Source organism: Leopardus geoffroyi, chromosome A2 (assembly GCF_018350155.1).
Source record: "Leopardus geoffroyi isolate Oge1 chromosome A2, O.geoffroyi_Oge1_pat1.0, whole genome shotgun sequence".
In the NCBI taxonomy this organism is placed as follows: Eukaryota; Metazoa; Chordata; class Mammalia; order Carnivora; family Felidae; genus Leopardus; species Leopardus geoffroyi.
In genome coordinates, this window is record NC_059331.1 from 165,140,919 (window position 1) to 165,162,514 (window position 21,596).

A 21,596-nucleotide genomic window follows, 5' to 3' on the forward strand; every position below is an offset into this window, starting at 1 on the left:
CGAGCTGGCCATCCCAAGATCACTCATCTATTAAATTTCTTTCTTTGCCGCTAGAAACATTTCCTGGGTATAAAAGATACTCAAATTCATGGATTCCAACGAAAGCCTCTTGACTTCTGGTTTGTTCTTCTCTGATCTCCTTCCAAATTCTCTTCCCTCCTTCTTATATCTCTGTCTCCATGCTCATTGGCAGAACTGTACCCCAGCACCTGGCCGCCCCAGCTCCCCAGTCCTCTGCAGAGAGGTGTGACAAACCTGGGGACTGGATTTGCGGGATATTTACCCACGGAGACAATAAAGCCCAGCCTCAGACAGAGTTCTACCCACTGATTGAATAATAAATGGAGCTTGTTAACATCAGTGCTATTAGCATGTTAACTTTTTAAAAAACCATTTTAATGATGATTAAGTAACAATTGGATACTGCCTTATCAAGAGGTCTCTGTTTTTGTGTACATTGGCTTGTTCTTAATTGGCTCATCTCTGAGGATGGGGCGTGAAGGCCGGAGTTGAAGAAGCTGAGATTTTGAAGAGTTGTCACAGACCTTTTAGCATTTTATAACTAAATTTACGAGAAGTTGCTTCTGAAACATTCTTCTGAGTGGACGGACTCCCTTGACATAAATAATTCAACATGTCTTAATTAAATATTCTAACTGAGGTTTTGGTCACTTCCTTTTCTTTTGGTTTATTGTACCAAATTGCCAAGTTGAGAAACGTTGTTAAAAAATTAAACGAGTATCTCTTATCATTCAGAGAGCTTTTAAAATTCTATTTGAAATAGACACTTCCCGGCTTCAATCGGTGTTAATCTTGGATTAACTTCCTTTTCCACATCAACTAAAGGAATTTGGGACACACACTGAGTCTGGATCCGAGTCACTAATATTGACACCTCAAAACTTAAAAATACGCGGCGAAACTAAAAAGTCAAAAAAACGGGTTTGTCCTAAACATGCGCTCAGCAAAAATTAACTGACATTCAAACCCTTTTCTCTTTGCCAGCCTTGTCCTGCATGGGCCAGATGCTCTAGAGTGCCTCATTTAATCTTTCCAGCATCTCTGTGAGGTTGTGTTACCATTATGGCAGGTAGGGAAACTGAGGCCACAAGTGTTAAAGTAATTTTCTGGAGGTCATCGATTCTATCCAGAGTTTCTCAGCACAGAGGCCATGAACTTCCTGTGTCAGAATCACTCGGGGTTCCAAAGTGCAGACTTGGAGAGCTTTTAGAGTTTTGGAACTGGGACACATTGATTTTTTAACTGCCTCCCTAGGCTGTTCGTGTAACCACCAAGGTTAGGTTACTACATTTATAGCATAGATGTTTCTGGACACGTGTGAATTGTGCTCATGAACAAAAACTGCATTGCCCAAGCGGATCAGTCCGTTGGAAATTAGTGAGAGAGTGGGAGCAGTATTTTCGAACCTGAGAATTCAGACCTCCACGTGCCTTGATGCGTTTTTGCATTAATAGTGACTCCTAGTCAGAGCTATCTGAGTTCTCTGTTGATTTCCCATGACTTTTGACTGCTGACAACAATTTGGGCTCTTAGGGTCTCATTCCCTTACGCTCACGTTTTCATGAGGGGATTTACTGCTGTGCATCAGTCCAAACACAGTGAGAAAACAGAAACCATGCTAGGCCTTTGGACAGAGGGAGTTCAGCGCAGGGGATTGGTTACACAGATGGCCGAAGACCAGAAGATTCCATGGGGATGGTGGGCCATTGAGCAGTCGGGAGCAGGGGAAGATTGACAACAGGACAGCAACACTGTTGCGTCCCGCCTCGTCTTGGGGGACACTCGGAGGAAGGAGTGTTGCCAGAAGCAGAAGCTGGGCTGGCTGGCAGGCTCGAGATGCATCCAGGGAGCGCGACAGTCAGGAAGGAGCTGCTGGGGGTGGGGCCTGAGGCAGAGAGACCTGGTGCCTTCCTTCGCCTTCCATGGGTGCCTCTCGTTAGCCGAATCTCCAGAGAGTTGGCTGAGAGCCTGAGCTCCCTGAAATGCAGAGCAAGTGGGGGAAGTGAAAGCGAGGGGGCTGAGAGCGAGGGGCCGGTGGTGGGTGCACACTTCGTCCTCGGGGAGGGGGACCACCCACCGTTTCCCTCTCCCATGCCCACACGAGGAGGAGGGATGAATGTGACGAAGTGTGGCCGCACGGCTCCCTGCTGGCCCCTGCTGAGCCACGGTTACCTGGTCAGGACCCTCTGCCAGTCACAGCTCTTTCCGCGTCCATGGCCCCCAGCTCGTGGGCCCAGGTGGGGTCCTCCCACGATCTCATGCCATCAGCAGTCAGAGCCACACCGGCTCTCACTTCTGGCTTCAGAGAGGGGGGCGACATCTCCCTGCACCTCCACGGTGGGGAAGATGTTGCCGATGTCCTCGTCCAGGGAACACATGATTACGTTAGGTTACACAGGTGAATTAAGGTTGCCGACCAGCTGGTCTCAAAATAGAGAGAGGGTCCGGGTTATCCAGGTGGATCCCAGGTCGTCACGAGGACCCTTAAAAGTGGAAGAGGGAGCCAGCGGGCAATGGAACTACCAAGCGTGATGTGTGATGAAGGCTGCCATTCAGACCGAGTGGGGAAAGAACCCCACTCGGGATCAGTCTTACACAACTGGCCTTTTATCGGAGGAAACGGACCTCCCGCCCCAACACCAGTCATGCTCAGAAGTGAATTTCAGAGTGTTGAAGACATAAATACAAATAATCCTAAATGAGAAGTTTGGGGATAGCAGCGTTACAGCTCGGAGTGAGGAGGCGTACGTGCTTGAGTGAGACCAGAAGCACGAATGCGTGAAGGAAGGGCGGGCAGTCGTGCCCACAGAAAAACGTGGAGCCTCCGTGTGCCAGGGCTGCGCAGAGCAAGTCAGAACAGGAGGGACGCACCGCCAAGCACACCGCGTGTGCCGTGAGAGTCCGCCTTCCCCGCTTCACAGCAGCTCCTGCCAACAGGTGAGGAGGACCCAGAGGAAGGGCTCCGCAGGTGTGACCGCAGACAAGTCCCAGACCAGCAAACACAGGTGGCCGGCGTGGAGCTGCTGCCCTGGGCATGGTCCGTGAGGTTCCCGTTTCCTGTTTCCTGCCGTGTTGTTTTAAACCGCGGTTCCCAGGTTTTACTCTTCCTTGGCCCCACAGTTCTACGCTTTCCAAGTGGTTGGATTTCTCTGGACTCTCTTCTTGTTGTGCTTACCTGGTTTTATTGAGCAAGGGTCAGAAAGTATCTTCTGGGCGTGCCTGGGGGCACTCAGCCGCTTAAGCATGTGACTCTCGGTTTTGGCTCAGGTCATGATCTCACCGTTCGTAGGTTTGAGTCCCGAGTCAGGCTCTGTGCTGACAGCGTGGAGCCTGCTTGGGATTATCTCTCTCTCTCTCTCTCTCTCTCTCTCTGCCCCTCCCCTGCTTTCACGTGAGCTCTCTGTCAAAAATAAGTAAATAAACTTAAAAAAAAAAAAAGAGAGAAAGTATGTTCCACATGATCTCTGTCTTAGGCAGAACATACACAGATAATGTTTATGAACTAATAAAATTGTTATTAAATATTCCCTTAGTGCTCTGAAAATGTATATTCTGGTTTGGGGTGTAAAAATTTTAGACATAGTTCTTAAATATTATACTAAGGTTGTTACTTGTGTTACTCAAATTCTTAAGCCTCATTTTTTCTATTTAATCCATTTCTGAGAAACGTGTTTCTTGTTTTCACAGTTTCTCCTTGAATTTACGTATCTTTTGCTACTCTGTTTGATGAGTATTTCGATGCTCTATGATGTGGCTGAGGATATGTGACTATTGTATTTTCTTTGTGAATTCTTTTTAACCGGTACGAAATCACTCATTTGCCCCATTTAAGACTGTTTGCCCTGGGGTGCCTGGGTGGCTCAGCGGGCTAAGTGTCCAACTCTTGATTCCGGCTCAGGTTATGATCTCACGATTCGTGAGATCGAGCCCCACGTTGGGCTCTGTGCTGAGTGTGTGGAGCCTGCTTGGGATTCTCTCTCCTCTCACCCACGTGCTCTCTCAAAATAAATGAGTAAACATTAAAAAAAAAAAAAAGAATTTCTGCCTAGAGCTCTCATACAGGTCCTGCTCTACGTACTGCCTCTCCCTTCCTTTATTTGCTGGTGTTTCCTGTGTCATTGGGTTTGGATTGAGTCTCCTGTCAGCAGCATGCCCTGAACCTGTCAGACGATGCCTTTAAATGGGGGAGTGGAACCTGGTAAATTAAATTACTGACATGTCCTGAGTTATCCCAGGGAGCAAATTCTTTGGTCTTCCGTTTACATTTGGACAGCCACCAGTCAATGGAAATAAGATGTGAAACTTCTAGATTACCAGAGGAGAGAAAGAGAAGGATTTCCACCGAGCCCAGAAGCATAGAGAGAGACAGAACTCAACGAGGAAGGCCGCACATTAAACCAAACCCACAGCTACCTTCCTAGGACCTTCAGTATGTGTTCTCCCCAGCTGCCCTGTAAAGGTTTTTTAGGAGCCCCTCGGAATTTCCGATTTCAGCTACTGATGAGTTTTTTCTTCTATTAAGGTTAATTTGGAAGTCCGTTCTTGAATCCTGCATTAAAGGCAGTGACGACGGTCACTTAACCGAGTACTTGCTGGCTCAGCCTGTGATCGCAAAGCCGCCCGTACTGCTGAGGGGTTGCTTGTAGGGCCACAGTGGCGAGGCTGTGGCACTCAACGCTCTGGGTTAATAGACTTATGCATTTATTCCGGTTTTCTAGGAGATGTCAGGAAAGTGTCTTGGTGACAGAGCACATTTTGAAATCGGTCCTCGCTTTATGGCTGTTTTATGCTGATATCTGGCGATTCTTTGCTGCCTATTAACTTTTCTAGTCCATATCCGGATTAAGCTGGTGTGAATGATCTCAGGAACCGTGCAAGGCAGTGCTTTGTCTCCCTGTAGTAAACCTCACCCTGGCGGGGAAGGTGCAGCAGTAGGAAGCCCTCCCTTTAAGGACCTGGCTGGGAAGGGCTGTCCGTCCTCCGGCTCCCCACCACCGCTCCCGGCTCTTAGCTGTGCAGCACACACACACACACACACACACAGACAAAGCTGCTAGAGCAATGTGAACAGATACCCACGTCGTCTAAAGTGATGACAGTGTCCCCTAAGCCCCCAAAGGCAAGGCTCTCTGGTTAAAATGGTTTCAAGATGAGTACTTTTTTGAATAATAACACTTCTGTTAAAAAGTTAGGAAGAGACCGGATTGAAGAGTGAGGCTTGGTCCCAAACGTAGGGAAGCCCTCCCTGAAACTGAAGCCCCACGCTGGCGGGCCCACCAAACAGCACGCTGGAAGTGGGAGAGGACCGCATCCCACCGGTTGGCGCAGGTGGGCAGGGCGCACGGAGGGACGGTCGCAGGGGCATCTGCTGCGAACGCGGGTGGCGGGAAGTGCCTGGCCTGGCCCTGCTTCTGAGACCCGATAAAACAGGAGCATGAGGTCCTGGCCCACAGTGGTGCTGCATCGTCCAGCCCGGGAGAGCGAAAGGAAGACCGAAGTGAGCTCTCGTTGGCGGGCCTGGGGAAAACGGAAATCCCTTCTGCGTGGGCTGACGCACAGAGCAGGGGGGACGCTCACCCTCCTTCACACGCCCCTCCAGCTGACATCATTTGGGCTGGGGTGCTCTGCCCTTGCGTCCCATACCCACCCATCGTCTGCACCATCCAGAAGTTTCTCAAAGACATTCTTCCGTGCTGGCACTATTCCGGCTCCCCTGTGACCTCTGGTTCTCATTTCATAGCGCTTTGATTTCGAAGGGATGTGGAAAGGAGGAGATAGAAACACGTAGACAGTCCCCCCTCTTGGACTGAAAAGGTGACGGTGAGACATGGAACCCGAGGGAGATGTCAGGGAGAGATGGGACACGAAACCAACCCAGGATCGACAATATTGCCACCGGGGGGCTCGGGAGAAGACAGTCAAGGAGGAGATTTCCACCTGCAGAGATTTTAGTCTTGATGGGAGACGCCAGCATCATTGGCGTCCAGGCGCCAGTGTTGAGTGGAGAGCTGTGCTCGTGCTCCGGGGCAGCTTCACCTCTGCTGTTCGTGTTTAGCATCTGCGTTCCCATGGCAGCCATTCCAGGATTCCCGTATCTTCCTCCTCCACGTAATCCTCGTCGTCCTTCAAAGGCGAAAACTCGTTCCGTGTCCTGTGTGGGCATCCGTGCAGACCGGTCTTGTCCACATTGGCCGTACAGTCCACCGTACTTCGGACGAGCGCCCCCTATGGACTAGGATGCAGCAGTGAGCATCCCAGGTGCCCCTTCTGAGTCACTTGAGAATCTCCTTGTCCGTGTGTCCTTTGGCGCTTGTAGAGACAAGGCATCCTTTCAAAGGCCACAGCCCGTGGGTGCCTAGAGGTGGGGCGCTGGCCACCGAGCTGCTGAGTCTTTAGGGCCCTCATGTGCGTCAGTTGACGACTCAGCGCCCTGCTCTTCTCTGCCCTGGATGCGGGGAGTTACCTTTCTCTGCTCCTTTCTCCCTGCCACGGGGCCTCTGGTGCAGGATGGGAGGGAGGAAGGAGAGGAAGTGGGGTGTCCACACCCACTTTCTGCCTCAGGCAGGTCTCCTCGGTGCTCCTGCTCTTATGGAGCAGCCCCTCCCCCGGGAATCCCGACTCCAGCCCCCACCCCCAGCCCATGGTGCCCCCCCCTGCTGCTGGCCCTGGGATGCCCGCCTTACCCCCGTAAGTGGAAGTGGCATCTGCTGGTCTGATATCCCAGCTGCCTTGTCACCCCCTTTGGGTATCTTCGTTCTTCCAATACCTGTGTACATTTTCTGTGTTAAATTCCCTTTGTTTGGGGCGCCCGTGTGGCTCAGTTGGTTGAGCGTCGACTACTTGGTTTTGGCTCAGGTCATGATCTCGTGGTTCATGAGTTTGAGCCCAGCATCGGGCTCTGTGCTGATAGCATGGAGCCTGCTTGGGATTCATTTCTCTCTCTCTCTCTCTCTCTCTCTCAAAAATAAATAAACTTAAAAAAATTTAAATTGCCTTTGTTTGAAATTCTACCCTGGCTTCTATTTTCTGACCGGACCCCAAAGGATGCAACGTGTCCAAGTAGCTTCTCAACAATTCATTTATTGATTAAGAAAATAGGTGCTCTTTCCACGTGCCAGGCACAGTGCTGGATGCCAGGGCTTTAAAACTAAAAAGAGAAGTAACAGAATAAATACCTGCTGTCTTAAAATCCAGTGATTGAAAGCTGCGTGTGAGGGACATCCTTCCCGCCTGGAGCCCCTGAAGCTCCCCCAGGCCCTGGAGATTCATTAGACAGCTTTGTGCTTTGGGTACAGACCTGAACGCTCTCACGGAAGGGGTTTCAGAGTGTACATAGACCGCCGTGTTCCCGCTAGTGGTTAAACATCAGATTCTCATTTGGACTTCCGTTCTGGCTCTGAAGTGACCGGGGATGGCCGTGGCAGCTGAGGACTGAAGCCTGCGTTTTGCACGAGGCTGGGGTTTCGCAGCTGCCGACTCCTGCCATCCTGCCAGGAGAGTTCCAGCTCTGAGTGCAGAGACAGCCAATTTCTACTTCACCTCTGGCACTTACCAAGGGCACAGATGTCCTAAAACCCCCTTATATTCTTGGAAGAAGAAGGGTCAACATCACTGCTGAACATTCTCGCAGCCGACGCCTGAGTGTTCAAAGTGGAGTAAAGCCCTTGAGATGGCTTTGACCCCTCAGAGTGCCAGGCGCGCCTTCTGAGCCAGCTTCCACAGCCTCCTGATGGGAGCCGAGGTCTCAAGCTGTGTGAGGAGGGCCCTTGCCAGACGCACCCTGGACTCTGGGCTCTGGGTCTCTGGGTCTCTGGCAGGGCTCCGTGTGGCCCTCCCGCCAGGGCTCTGCACTGTCCACACACAAGCTGATGTATCAGTCGGCATTTATCAACCTCCGAAGCGCCATGCCCGGAAGTGACATTTCCCAGGAATCGAAGCCTTTAGAAGCTTGGGGGGCGCGCGATGTGATAGGTGGGTGATTCATCGGGCTACTGGGCCATTTGGAGTTTCCTTGACTGTGCGGGTGCTGCCTGGTACCCTGGACGGTGATAAATGATGCTCTCCTAGGAGCTTGGTCACAGAGAAGGTTTCTCTTGGGCTGGTGAGTTGTACAGTTGCATTGGTGTAGAACAGAGTTCTTAATTGTTCTTTTTTGAGGAATGAACGTGGACCCTTTGAGAATTTGATCAAGGCTGTGGACCCTTTCACTAGAAAACATATTTGCACATAATTCTGTGTACAGTCTCCTTTAAGCCCATAGGTCCACGGCCCCAGACCAACAGCCCCTGATATAGAGTACGCACACCTGATGCGTGCTGGGAGAACTGGAAGGCACTTTACGCACAAGAGATTTGCCATGTGATGCAGTCCCATGCCACGCTTGGCTTTTGGGGCATTCGGCCCACATAAACCGAAGAGGGGCAAAGGCTGTGCACTCACGGCCAATGGGAGTTCGAGTTCGTGTGCTTGGACGAAGGGCCTCATCCCCTCTGTGCCATAGCTCTCTTTGGAGGTGGCTGAAGTAGCCGATGTCTGGGGTCTCCTTCACTGCAAACATCTCCACGTGGCTTCTGTTCCTATCACTGCATAGAAAGCAGGCCTGTCAAGTTTACCAACAACCTCGATCTTTCCAAAGTTGACGACACTTTCATTCTTCGTCTCTCATGAGAGTTTGGCAGCATCCAACCCAGCTGGTTGGTCTTTCCTCGAAATTTATGTCTGTGACTTCTATCAGGTTTTCTGCTATTTCTCTGGCCTCTTGTGCTCAGTCTTCCGTGCTGGTTCCTTCTCTTCTGTTGGCATCATAAGTGTTGGGGTGTCCTACAGCCCCATCCCAACATCCAGTTCATCTCTGCCTGTGTTATTTCTCTACATAGTTTCATCCAGTCCCATTGCCTTAAAATTCGCAATGCTTGATGTCTCCAGTCCTGACCGCTACTCTGAGCTCTGATGCAGATGTCCAAGCACCTACTTGAAATCCCTGCTTGGGTAGAGAAGAATCTTGAAATCAACATGCCCAGATGAAGTTCACGACTGCAGTAAGATGCCGTTTTCCTGGGGCTCAAAGGGGGAGGCGACTAGTTAGCAAATTAAACATTTACGAAACACCCTTAATTGTTTTTTCTTTCCCCTTTTCTTGACCACCCAGTCTGTCTGAAAACCCAGCCAGACTTCCACCTCCAAAATAGATCACTGTTCCATCAGTGCTCTCCGTGTGCTCCTGTAGGGTGCCTTTCACCTGCACCTGTCACCTGGAGCGATGGAGACAGTTGTCTCATGGGCCTCCCGCTTCCTCTCCCACCTCCCAACCATGCTTCTGCTAGCAACCACAGTGACTTTTCATAAACACGTCTCAGCTGGCGATACAGCGTTCACCTTCTAAAGCATGCTGAGGCTTCACGTTAGAACAAAATAAAGCTCTTTCCCACGCCCCCCACGACCTCCATCACCTGCCTATCTCAGACTCTCAAATTCTGCACTAGCTGGGCTAGTGTTGCAGCTAGGCTCCGTGGTTCTTAAATATGCTAGGTTCTTCTTCCCTAGGCCTAGAGAATTCTAGAGGAAATAGGACACTCATCAATCTTCGTGTACATGCTGCCTTATTTCATCAATCATAGCCCAAGCCCTTGAGAGCGGGGACCCGATTTTATGCCCCATACCTTCAACATCTCCACCTTTGCCTCCAACCACCTGCCTTTGTCTCTAGGACAGTATCTTGCACTAATTCATTTAAGACTTTATTTATTGAGCACCTACTTACATACCAGGCTCCGTGTTAAGCACTGGGAATGTGGATGTTAGATGCTGAGAATTGTTTCTCTCTTAGTCTAGAAATAGGAGCCATCGCATGGTGATGGGAGTGAAGAGATACTTGCCGTAAGAAATGTGAGATGCGTGAAAGCAAATTTCAGCTTGGGTAGAATTTTGCCGTTCTAATGAATTTTGAAAACTATCGCGAGGTATCTTCATTATTGCTTTGGGTTAGCGATAGACTAAATAGTGCCTTAGTTGCTTGCAAAAGTAAATATGATTTCCCAAAGTGCTAAATTCACTTCTAGGCTGTAGCTGAGAGAGTCACACGTAATGGGAACTTATGCTGTTCCTAACTCAGATAGACAACAAGCAAGGTAAACCCTTCCATGTCTTCCTTCCCCTGCGATAAACATCTTCTGCTCAGAGTTTTGCTGGAAACACAGCAGAACCATAAATCCAAGCATGTTAAGAGACTGTTACTCTTTTAGCCACACTCTTCTTTCCGACTTACACAACTACTACAAGATGTTAGGTGTGAGGTTATCTGTGTTCAGGTGTTATATTTAATGGGAAGACTCTACCTTACATCTTTGCTTCAAAGCTGTGCTGTGTCTTAAAAAAATTTTTAAACCAGCCTTGCCAGGTTTTAGCCAAAAGCTTCCTTGCTAGTGTAAATGTAATTAGCTACCAGGTATAAACATTGCTTAGAAGCTTAGCTTGTGGAGTTTAGTGAGCAAGTGTAGGCCTTCCTTGTAAATTTTAAGCTGCTAATTACAGAAGATCAGAACAGCTTGGTTCGTCTTAGACAGAGCTGGGATATTCTGTGCTGGCGAAAGATCACTGGGGGCTTATGGAAGTGAGTGATACGGTGTTAGTTATTTAAACAAATTTTTTAATGTTTATTTTATTTTTGAGAGAGAGAGACAGACAGAGCACAACTGGGGGAGGGACAGAGAGACAGGGAGACACAGAATCCAAAGCAGGCTCCAGGCTCTGAGGTGTCAGCACAGAGCCTGACATGGGGCTAGAACTCACGACCTATGACATCATAACCTGAGCTGAAGTCAGATGCTTAACTGACTGAGCCACCCAGGTGCCCCAGTTATTTTTTTTTTAAAGTATTTTCTTCCTTTTCTGCTCAAATAAAAACTGGAAGCAGATCTGATGAGGAGTTAGTATCCAAAATATATACAGAACTTCTACAACTCAGCAGCAAAAAATAAATAACCTAATTTTAAAATGGGCAAAGGACAAGAATTGATATTTCTCCAAAGAAAACACGCCGGTGGCTAATAAATACTTGAAAAGGTGCTCAACCTCATCACGGAAACGCAAAGCCAAACCACAGGGGGCTCTGCAAAGCGCTCTACAGAGGGACAGCTAGCGCCCCTTCTGTGACAGAGGCCCCTAACACCTCAGCCTTTGCAACGAGGCCTCGCATCCTCTGAGTGTTTCCATTCTCTTCGGGGGGAAGCAGCAACGGCCCGCTTCCCAGCAGCATCCTTTAGCGGGCCCAGATTTCAGGCTGGCCTGAGTTCTGTTTCTGCCCTCCTCAAACTGGGCTCTGAGTGTTTCGTTTGACTTTTACACTGAAAGGGTCACAAACAGTTCTCAAATCTGAGAGAGCTTGTTGAATACTGTATCCCCATGTTGAAGATCCGTAACGCCAGCCAGTATATTAAAGTCCAGAGCATGTTTCTGACGTAAAGAAACGAGCTTAGCTTTAGTCAATCTGATATTTCCAAATGTACACAGACACAGAACATGTTTTGATCAGGGTAGGTTACTGATACTATCGGGATGGGACTCTCTGGAAACCTTGGATTAGGTGAACCTCCAGGATCAGGCCCACGAATCCATCCCATCCTGTCCACTGCTGCCTTCCCACACACGTCTTCAGATGGGAAGGGAGGGCTGTCTCATTTTTCTGGAGCTCCACCTGCTACCATGCCTCAGTGTATCAGGCCGAAGGATCGTTCCTATCTTTGCTCACGTTATAATTCTCCCAGGAACCTCTCTCCACCATTGTTGCTTACATTTTAGTGTACAAATTAAGTACTTATCATCTATGAAATCTTGCTTAATTTCTGCCATTATTCTGTTAATAACAATGGCTAACACTTCATGAACCTTTGTTACGCACCATAAACTCTGGCCAAAGCTGTTGTCGTGCATTATTTCACTCAGCTGTTAGTGTCCTCTGAGGACGGGTATACGATCAGTTCTTCCAGACCTCGGCTTCCTGATCTGTAAAATGAGCACAGAATCCTCATCCGAGGCCACACAGCTGGTATGTAGCAGGCCTATGACTCAGATTCGCTTCCGTCTGACTTCAGAGCCTTCCCTCTTAACCGCTGTGCTGTCCCTTGTCTCACAAAAAATCCTTACCAAATCCCTGTGAAGGTTTGATCAGGCTAGTTTTGGAATTTGGTTCCTTACTGTCTTTTTAAATTCACTGCTTTATACTAAATATGCCATCTTCATTTATGTTGCACATTCAGAGCTTAAGTCAAGATGATAGACATCTCTCAAGAACTACTTGTCATCTTCTTCCAGGTAGCTGGGGAGAATGGCAGCTGTCTAAATCCACATATCACCACATACAAAAGACACTACAAAACAACCCATAAAACAACATAAATCCAGGATGCTGGAATAATTAGAAGACAATTAATGTGCAAACTTCAAGTTGCTTTTAAATTTAAAAAGAAAAAGAAATCTTATTCAACCACACCTCTCAGCCTTTTCTTTGGCAAAGCCTTGTTGTGGGCAAAGGCAGTCTGATTTATAAACCCCAAATCCTGCACAGAGGGAAGGGAGCAGCTGGTACAAACATTCTAAAGTCGCCGCTAGAAGGATAAAGTTCTCCTAATTGTGAAAATATTGAAGAAATTGTGTTAGTACACTGCAGCACTGATTTTAGGAAAGCGACTTAAAAAATATGTGATTGTAGGTGGAAGTCTTCAAAGAAAAAAAACAGCTTGTTGGGAGAAAAAGACAAAAAAATAAGGGACAGGCACTTTTGGTGACTGGGTAGTTTAAAAAAAAAGGAAGAAAAAGGAAAAGTTAAGGTCTTGAAAGACAAAAGAGGGTTTACAGCCACTCCATGCATCAAGAAGGACTCACCCTCCAAAGAATCTGGATGATGCTATGCAGATAAGGAGGACGCCATGACCCTAGAGTAGAAATCTTAAAAACCACCACAAGTATGCAAAATGAACAGTGTGAAACTGAACAAATCTATAGGAAGTTACAGCAACAATGAGAAAAATGGGAATCGACACGCATCAGCTGTTGAAACCCCTCCTGTTAAGATAACCACCAAGCAAAAGCAGAAGAAAACCAGCAGGTGTGGTCCAAGGGAATTAAATATGTCACAAATAGACATTTATAAGAACCACCTTGAATCAGAAGTCAGAAATTAAAAACAAAAATGGATAGAAAAACCAAAAAAAAATAATGAAAGAGTTGATTGAGCTCGGGAAAGAAATGAAGGAAAAAGACAAAATCCTCTCAGAAGGGAGGACGACTCCAATGAAATGCAGTTGTGGGGGGGCATTGAAGAAATGCAAGAATGCAATCAACACATGAAAATAAGATAAAAGAAGAAGTCAAAAGGATCACAGAGAAAGAGGTTGAATGGGGAGATGAGCAAAGAGGAAACAATATACATATAATCGAAGTCACAGATGTAGAAAATCAAACAGTGGAAGGGAACTAATATGTAAATTGTGGTCCAAGAAAATTTCAGGGACATAAAGGAAGACCTGAATTCACACATTTGAAGGGGCCACTGAGTACCTGGGGAAACAAGAGGGAATATCAACTTTGTGATGTATCCTAATAACACTATTGGACTTGAAAGATAAAAATCTTCCAAGGTGTTCAGATTTTAAAAGATTAAATAATTTACAAGAGCAAAAGAATCTGTAATTAGAATTCTCAAAACCAACATAAAAAGCAAAGCAACAATGGGACAGAATTTCAAAAAACCCAATGAAAGAAAGAGTGAAAAGAAACTTGATTTTCAATCCAGCTGTGAAGCATCAAGGCTATAGACTCTCGACAACTTGAGGGGTTGTGTGCCCATGGCCCTTTCTTGAGTAATCAGAGAGGGTGAGTTTCCTCTGGACAAGAGATCTGGACTAGAAAAACTCCAGGAAAATGACAATAATATGCAGGGTAGCCTATCTGAGTGTATAAAAGGCTAACACGAGGGTGGAGAAAAGGCGGAAAGACTGGTACGCAATTGTTATACTTTACGAAGAACAGACATAATGTGACTGAACACCAAGAGGAAAAAGTAGAAGGAAAAAGGAAAGAAAAGTAAACTAATATATTGTCTATTGGGAAATAGGTGGGAGTGGACATATGTCATTAGTATTGATACATCAGATGGTAAGGAATTCACAAAACAAAGAAAACTAAGGATACCAAAAAGGACACAGGTGCAATGGTAAAAACTATAGCAAAAATGCAAATATTCCTAAATACAAAGGAATGAAGATTTTAAAAATAAAGGCATCTGGGTGGCTCAGTCGATTGAGCATCCCATTTTGGCTCAGGTCATGATCTCATGGTTTGTGAGTTTAAGCCCCATGTTGGGCTCTGTGCTGACAGTGCGGATCCTCTGTGCCGCTTTCTCTCTGCCCCTCTCCCACTCTCTCTCTCTCTCTTAAAAATAAATAAATATTAAAAAAGAAGGAAAGCATACCTGTGATACTGAGAAAGGAACATAGCAAAATAACATAAAACACATAATTTATAAGACATTATGACCAAGTTGATATTTGACATATCAGTCACACAATAATTAGGAATGGAATTAACTATTAAAATATGAAGATTTGTAGGTTGTTCCATGAGGCAGGACACAACAATTACCTAACAAGAGATGACCTAAAACAAAGTGATTCAGAAGGATAAAAATAAAGAGATGGGTGGAGGGATACCAGGCCAGTAGGGGCAGTAAGAGAGACAAGGTTGCAATCTGATACTAGCATTGGCTATGAAGAACTGATTACTGAGCGCATTAAGTGTGACAGACAAGGATATTTTAGAATGTGAAAGCACAGTGTGTGATAGAGATGTATCAGTGCTGAATGTGTGTGCAGCAATGAGCCCCCAACCCTGTCGCTGTTGTGCAGCAGAATTATGGGACATGTAAGATCTGGACAGAAACACGGTAGCACGCAAGCATAGGAAGGATCACCCTGACAAAATCAGTAAGGACACAGAACACCAAAACAGTAGGACAAGGGAAGTCTTGTGGTCCATATTGAACGAGACATTCTGATAATAGAGAATGTGCCTTCGTGTCAAGCTGATGCGGCCCACTTACAACCTTACCTGTATATCAGTAAATGTGAAGAAACTACCTGTGAGTCCCCCAAAGTGAGATACTACAAATTTCTTTGACTACGGTAGAATAAAACTAGAGATTGTTAACAAAATCCAAAAAGCAAAAAGGTCCTTCCTCCTGGAACCATGTTATTAACTCTTGGGTGAAAGAGAAAATGAAAATTACCATTGCAGAAATTTGTAAACGCTGATGATAAAAACTGCGTATCAGAATCTGCATGGTATATGTCAAGCAGTGACCAGAAGGAAATCCGTAGCTCTAAACGTTATCAATAAAAATGGAAGAGTGAAAGTAGGAAAATAGGAAAATAGCAGAGTCAGTTCGAAAAACCAGGGAAATAGTAGAGTCAACCAAAAGTGAGCACATGGAGGGGAATGCTAAAGATTAAAGCAGAGACTAATGGGGCACTTGGATGGCTCAGTCGGTTGAGCATCCGACTTCGGCTCAGATCATGCTCTTGAGGTTGACGAGTTCGAGCCCCACGCCGGGCTCTGTGCTGACAGCTCAGCCTGGAGTCTGCTTCAGATTCTGTGTCTCCCTCTCTCTCTGTCCCTCCCTAACTCATGATCTGTCTCTCCCTGTCTCAAAAATAAATAAACATTAAAAACAAATTAAAAAAAAAAAAGGCAGAGACTAATGATGTAGAAAACTCTATACCAAATCAATTGAAGCCCTCCTGTCTTGCAAAGTTACTAAATACGCAAAGCACTAGCTAACTTGGCTGGAAAAAAAAGAAAGCACAAAAGTACAAAATAGATGCCAAGGGGAACTAACAGTTGAAATTCTGGGAGGGAGGCAAGTCTAGATCTTCAGATTACCCCCCGTTTGAGGTAAGGGGGCTCACGCTTTGGACCTGCACGAACAAGTCACTGACAGGTCGTGACCTCGGGCAAGGCAGCTCCATGTGGCTGAGGGCGGTTCCAGCGACACGTGCAGCTGTGAGCCCTCGGCCCACACTCCCAGCATCAGGGTCCGAATGCAGTGGTCCTGCAGGGGGCCTCTGCGTGGAGTGGCACATCCTGTGTGATCATCTTTGTGTTAAAAGTTCAGGGGCACCTGGGTGGCTCAGTCGGTTGAGCGTCCGACTTCGGCCCAGGTCATGATCTCACGGTCTGTGGGTTCGAACCCCGTGTGGGGGGCTCTGTGCTGACAGCTCAGAGCTTGGAGCCTGCTTCCAATCCTGTGTCTTCCTCTCTCTCTGCCCCTCCCCCACTCACACTTTGTCTCACTCTGTCTCTCAAAAATAAATAAATGTAAAAAAATTTTAAAAAAAGTTCATTCACCAGTGCTCAGGCACGTTAACTTTAACACAGTCAACAGCTGTGTTCCTGATAAAAATGGCTTAATCCTGTGCTGCCTTCCCACCGAGCCTGTTGATGCGGAATATGTGTGAAAACATCTCAGTCTCTGAAATCCTAAAAGCCGTCTATATTAATTATTGCTGCATAAGAAATGACTCTAAGACCACACACAGGCGTGACCTGGCTGGGGGTTTCTGGGTCAGGCACCCAAGGTGGCAGTCAAGCTGTTGGCCAGGGCTGTGATCATGCGGGTCGTGCCAACTGGGGCTGGAGGTTCGGCTTCCGAGCTCACTCCCGGGGCTGTTGGCAGGACCTCTCCGTGGGGCCACTCCCCCCACAGGGTTTCCCCCACAGTGAGTGAGCCGGGGGGCGGGGGGGGAGGAGAGAGATGCACAGAACAGTGCCGCCTCTCTTGGCCTGTGAACCACAGCAGGGAAGGAGTGTGCTAGCACTGCCTTTACAAAGTACCACGAGCTAGGTGGCTAACGCAACAGAAATGTATTGTCCCTCAGCTCTGGAGGCCGGAAGTCTGAGACCAAGGGGTCACCACTGTTGGTTCCTTCTGTGAGCTAGTGGGGGGAATCTCATCCACACCCCTCCAGAAGCTCCTGAGGTTGCTGGCAATCCTTGTTTGCCATTCCTTGGCTGGTAGGTGTATCCCCCCACGTCCGCCTTCCCTGTGCGCATGTCTGTTTCTGTGTCCAAATTTCCCCATTTTCGTAAGGATGCATCGGGCCCACCGTAATGACCTCGTTTTAACTCAATTACCTCTGTAGTGACCTTATTTTTAACTATTTCACAGTTACTGGGGGTTAGGACTCCAGTGTCTTTTTTGGGGGGAACACAGTTCAGCACAGCAGAGTGGAACCCTGTTTGTTTTGGGGACTGGCAGGAAAAGGGCATCCTTTGGGCTGGGGGCTGGGTGGGTGAGGCTGGGCCAGCTGATGGGAAACAATTGGGTGGTGGAGTTCACAGGCATTCTCTTGAATCTTTCTTTTCTTTCTTTTTTTTTTTTCCTTTTTTAAAAATATAATTTATTGTCAAAGTGGCTTCCATACAACACCCAGTGCTCATCCCAGCAAGTGCCCTCCTCAATGCCCACAACTCACTTTCCCCTCCCTCCCACCCCCCATCAACCCTCAGTTTCTTCTCTGTATTTAAGAGTCTCTTATGGTTTTCCTTCCTCCCTCTCTGTAACTTTTTTTTCCCCTTCCCCTCCCCCATGGTCTTCTGTTAGGTTTCTCAAGATCCACATATGGGTGAAAACATATGTTACCTTTCTCTGACTGACTTATTTCGCTTAGCATGATAGCTTCCAGTTCCATCCCCGTTGCTGCAAATGGCCAGAATTCATTCTTTCTTGTGGCCAGGTAGTATTCAATTGTATGTATAAACCACATCTTCTTTGTCCATTCATCAGTTGATGGACATTTAGGCTCTTTCCACAATTTGGCTATTGTTGAGAGTGCTGCTATAAACATTGGGGTACAAGTGCCCCTATGCATCAGCACTCCTGTATCCCTTGGATAAATTCCTAGCAGTGCTATTGCTGGGTCTTACGGTAGATCCATTTTTAATTTTTTGAGGAACCTCCACACTGTTTTCCAGAGCGGCTGCCCCAGTTTGCATTCCCACCAACAGTGCAAGAGGGTTCCCATTTCTCCACATCCTCACCAGCATCTATAGTCTCCTGATTTGTTCATTTTAGCCACTCTGACCAGTGTGAGGTGGTATCCCAGTGTGGTTTTGATTTGCATTTTCCTGGTGAGGAGTGACATTGAGCATCTTTTCATGTGTCTGTTGGTCATCTGGATGTCTTCCTTGGAAAAATGTCTATTCATGGCTTCTGCCCAATTTCTGGATTATTTCTTTTTTGGGTGTGGAGGTTGGTGAGTTCTTTATAGATTTTGGATACTAGACCTTTATCTGATAGAAGATATTTGCAAATATCTTTTCTCATTCCGTCGGTTGCCTTTTAGTTTTGTTGATTGTTTCCTTTGCGGTGCAGAAGCTTTTTATCTTCATGAGGTCCCAATAGTTCATTTTTGCTTTTAATTCCCTTGCCTTTGGAGATGTGTCGAGTAAGAAATTCTCATGCATTTTTCTACACTTCCAAAATGTCTTGCCTGCACGAGGATTAATAATATCTTGTCTGGGGATAGTTTCCCAACCACAATGGGGAGGTGTTATGTATTTTCTCTAGGCCCTGTGACTTTTGGTAGTGTTACCAAGATCAGCCATAATTAAGAAGTCTCCTGAGGTCTGCAGGCTATGGCCTAAAGCTTCATTAAATGTGATGAGATGAAGCACCTTCCGCCGCCCCATAGGAGAGCCGATGAAAAACAGACTGAGCTTCTTGGCCTTACCTAACTCAGTTGGTGGCTTTATGAATATGTCTCCCACAGATGAGGTGAAGCTAACCAGTCACTTCTGTGTGAAATCTTTATAAACTGTTGAAATTCTGGGTTTAGGAAGCTATTCATATTTATCTGCTGCGTGTTCACCTGCGAATTCCAAAAGAAGCAGCCGTGTTGGTGCTGCTTTTGCTATGTCTACACCCATTCTCATTCACCGTGGGTCAGTGTTTTAGGCATTGTACTATTTGGATTTGCAGATGGCCGTCATGACCTGACTGGTGGCAGTGACCTGAGTAAGGAGTGCGAGGAGCACTGGTTGATAAGTGGAGGATAAGTGATAAGTGAAGTTCATAGCCTTGCAGAGACCTTGAATCTCATCTGAAACCTTTTGCCTGCACTCCAACAGGGCAGGGAGCCACTGCATGCCCTTGAGTGGGGGGAGGAAGATCGTGAGGTCCATATAGGACATAACTTTGGGTGTCCTTCATACTAAGCAGAGTAACAAGGAAGGGTCTGCTGGCGCATGCCTGCGGTCAGTCTGTGGGTTCACAGAGCAGCAGTCCTGCGGGGCTGAGCTGCATTCTTGGGATGTGCAGGCTTAACATTTCCAATCTCTCTGCATTCTCGCTCATAAAGGGCCACTGTAATCTCAGAGACATCATCCGCGACACGGTGTTTGTCTGCTGCTGGTTAGGCAAATGGCAAGCCAAAGTGCCTGCTCCGGGAAATTAATGCCCTCGTTTGTCACCAGCCTGCACAGCAGACTCTGGTGCCCTTTCTCTCTGATTGACTAATGGCTTTGAGGAGGGCAAGTGATAGGTAGAATGCTTCTCCTAGAAGGAAAAACTGATAAAGGGATTGACTCCCCAGATCTTTTCCATTTCAATGAGATGTTCGTTCTGCTCAAATTAAATGAGCTTGTCCAAATAAATAAGAAGGCATGGGCACTGTGGATGGTGGAAGCCAGGTGCTCAGTAGCGGAAATCAATCTGGAGATGGGGTGTTTCTCTCTCTCTCTCTCTGCTCCAGGCTGGCAAGTCTCTGATCCCGTTCACTTCTTACCCTTCTGCTTTCCATACAAACCCTACACATTTTTGGGGCCAACTGCACAATCTTCTCTTGGAGATCAGAGCATGCTTTTCTGACTTCCTACCATTTGCAGCCACACCATTTGGCACTTAGTTAACTTCTTAGCTCTTGCAGAATTGTCACACTGAACCTCTCGAGGCTGTTGATCACGCCTTGCACAACGCCCTACTCCCCCGCCACGGAACGCCACGCTATGGAAACAACAGAGAATTGCCCGTAACTGCCGATTGGTTAAACCTGGCAGGAGGAGCACACATCTGATTTTTGCTGCTTAGGGGCTGTTCTCTTCCTTCCTGGGAACAATCATATGGAATAATATCCTAGATGGTTTGAGAAACCACTCCTTCCTCCATTATCGACCATGACTGTGTGCTTGCTGTGGGATTGACCGATTCCTCAGTCAGCTAATCTCATTCTGGCCACAGTGATTGGTCCAGGATGGGCAGATGACCTAAGGCAACACAATCAGAGTGAGCCTTAGAGACTTTTCAGGGATGCGAGGTAGGGTCCCTTTCAGCTCCCACCCTTGAGAACTACAAGAAGTCATCTTGTGACCAGGAGGTGAGCCAGCATTGCATGAAGGCAGAGTAGAGAGAAAGAGGTTCGAGGCCACCGTTGAACCACTGGCTCAAGCCATGCCTGTGCACTCCTCAGTTGGAGTAACCAGTAAAATTATCTTTATGCTTTAAGCGAGTTTGAACTATGCTTTTGTTAAGAGTCACCAAATGGAGGGGCGCCTGGGTGGCGCAGTCGGTTGAGCGTCCGACTTCAACCAGGTCACGATCTCGCGGTCCGTGAGTTCGAGCCCCGCGTCGGGCTCTGGGCTGATGGCTCAGAGCCTGGAGCCTGTTTCCGATTCTGTGTCTCCCTCTCTCTCTGCACCTCCCCCGTTCATGCTCTGTCTCTCTCTGTCCCAAAAATAAATAAACGTTGAAAAAAAAAAATTAAAAAAAAAAAAAAAAAAGAGTCACCAAATGGACACAGGAGATCCATCCAGCTCATGGCCATGTCTGTTCGCGTGAACTCTGTGTCTCCCCAGATCAGACATCTTCAGAAAGAATCCTATTTGGGGCTCAGTCAGTTAAGTGTCTGACTCTTGATATTGGCTTAGGTCATGATCTTGTGGTCTTGGGATCGAGCCCCATGTGGGGCTCTGTGCTGAGGGTAGAGCCTGCTTGGGATTCTCTCTCCTTCTGCCCCTTCTCCACTCACGTACACGTGCTTGCTCTCTCTCGCTCTCTCTCTCTCTCTCTCAAAATAAATAAACCTTTTTTTTTTTTTTTTTAAGAATCCTATTTGGATAGTTTCTTCTCATCTTAACACTAATATCCAGTTACAAACAGAAGGAGAGTATCCCAACATTCCTGCAACCTGTAGGGAAAGCTGTGGATTCAGGAGAGGAAACAGAAAGCGAACACCCCACTCCTGTACTTACCTCCCTTCACAGAAGGTTTCTTGGAACTTTTGAGGAAAATGGAGGAGGAGTAGTCAAGGAAGGAATGACTCCACTTTTCCCAGTTTCTTGTGTTCGCGGCTCCACTGCCCCATGGCTCGACTCCGACCAAGGAATTCCTTCCGCCCCCCCTGGCAAAGTTTCCTCGTCTGTCTCTTCACGAGTCGATATACATCCTCACCATCTCTGGTCCCACACGGCTCAGCCCAGGAGTGCTGACATTTCTGGCTAGATAACTCTGTCGTAGGGCTGTCCTCACC

At 47.2% G+C, this 21,596-nt stretch overlaps 1 long non-coding RNA gene across 1 annotated transcript; it reads left to right on the forward strand.

The window, feature by feature from the left end:
- The first annotated feature begins 5,617 nt into the window (after positions 1-5,617).
- On the forward strand, positions 5,618-9,453 carry LOC123607717. Its single transcript, XR_006716864.1, has 3 exons — positions 5,618-6,266; positions 8,898-9,059; positions 9,170-9,453. It is a non-coding gene; the product is annotated as an uncharacterized LOC123607717 (long non-coding RNA).
- Positions 9,454-21,596: the final 12,143 nt, after the last annotated feature.